The sequence below is a fragment of the Pygoscelis adeliae genome, unplaced genomic scaffold (genome assembly GCF_000699105.1).
Source record: "Pygoscelis adeliae isolate BGI_AS28 unplaced genomic scaffold, ASM69910v1 Scaffold492, whole genome shotgun sequence".
In the NCBI taxonomy this organism is placed as follows: domain Eukaryota; kingdom Metazoa; phylum Chordata; class Aves; order Sphenisciformes; family Spheniscidae; genus Pygoscelis; species Pygoscelis adeliae.
In genome coordinates, this window is record NW_008824349.1 from 366657 (window position 1) to 368615 (window position 1959).

A 1959-nucleotide genomic window follows, 5' to 3' on the forward strand; every position below is an offset into this window, starting at 1 on the left:
ACAGCTCTCCATCATTTCAGTTGCAGTTACGCTTAGGTGTCATCAGGTGTTCTGCAGATAGAACCCCGTGAGATGAACTGAGTATCCATAAAATGCTGACAGCTACCAAAGATCACGGTTTGGTCAGCTGGTGTAGAAGTAAATAAGGAGTCAGTGGCAGAGGCACGGCAGCTGCCATTTCCTCCAAATAGCATCCAGCTGCATCAGGCAGGCTTCCCTTTCCTGCAAGCTGCTGTCTCGTTCAGCAGTTGCCTTCCCAACCCTGCCCCATGCGAGGTAGGGTATTCCCTTCCTACCCTGTGCGGTCACTGCATGGCTGCAAAGCAAGCCCCTTGCTCATGCTCACTGCAACAGAAGGCCTAATGAGGAAAAACCATAAGCATGAAATAAAAGTTAAATGAAGTAACATTTACAAAGTGCTGACCTCAGCCACACTTGCAGTCTTAATAGTGAAGTTCTGCAACCTTTGGCCAAATTGCTCTGCACTCTTAATAATAACATGAGCACAGGGGATATTTTCCTATTTGTTTTTCTTGAAAAAATATAGAAAATAGCAGAAAGCTCATGCTGAGCTTTCTTATTTGAACATATCATATTGGCTCCCAAGAGTCACTTCCAGGCTTTGGACCTCTGCATCGACCACACCTTCCACTGCTTCTGAAGCTACTGAGTGACCGGTTGCAACAGGAGACTGTGGCACCCCAGTGTTGATGAATGTTAGGGAGGGGTGAAAGATGTACTTTCCCTGTGGACTCCCTCCCCCAGCCTCCCTTTCCTCACCCCCCAGCTGCTGGTCCCAGCCATGCCTTTCCCCGTCGTGCCCCCCCTTTCCAGGCACCTAGTGTCAGCAGCCCCTGATGTTCACCGTCGCTTTCCACTCCCACCTCCTGCTCCCTGCCCACCTGGGGATCTCCTCTCCTCCACAGCCTCTGCACAGCAGCTGAGTTAGACAGGCAGGTATATATAATGCACTATAGTACAGAGTGGTACTGTATGGTTCTGGCCTGGAGCAGCTAAAGTTATTTTTGACCCTTGGCTGGAGCATGTTCAGTTGTTTTTTAGGGATAGCATTAGTATCCTAGTTCTATAATAATTAATTTATTTCTAATTTATAAAAGGTACATTTCTAATAGTTTTTTTTCTAAATGGAAACATTATTAAGCTAGTCCTAGCCTATAAATAAATTGTATTTAATTTCTTTATATAGACCTTTAGACTGTTCTGTAGTCTCTGATGACGAAGATAAATTTATGTTTATTACATACTTGAGAACATTTGAAACTTAAGTGATGCTCGCTAGAGGTGTAAGTCGTCCAGGTTTCTCTCCTTTCCGGCATGAACGTTAACATGTAAGAGTTGAACACTTGCTGTCAAGAAGATGCTTTGGTATAAATCTGTTGTCATGCATCTCATTTATTCACTTCAAATTCTAACGGACAACAAACATGAAACAGGAAGAACACTGATAAATCAAGTTTGCCTGCAGACTAAGTGCCTATTCACGGAAATGCCTTGCTCTACAATCGCCTATTGATGGTATTTGGAAAGGACACTTTCATTTCAGGTCTTCAAGAGCTCCACAAATAGTAATTACTCATAATGAAATAAAAGGTACTTGTAAAAATACTGTACGGCAGAAGTGGAATAGAAGAAAAACACAAAGCTTAAACAGAATTACTTTCTACAAATATTTGCATAATTCCACACTGTGGCACTTTGTAACACTTCTATTACCATTGGTTTAGATGGTAATAGAACTTTCGTGAACTTTCAAAGTAAGCACTGCACAGTGAGTATGCTCAAGTTTTAGAAGCTTTACAAAGCCAAAGGAGCACTTAATAGAAACAGCGGGACAGAGCAGCATGCATTTATGGGGGCAGTAGATGTCAAAGGGCCATCACCACAATAAAGCTCAAATACTACTTAAAAGCACCCATAAAGAGGCAACTTGAAGAGCTG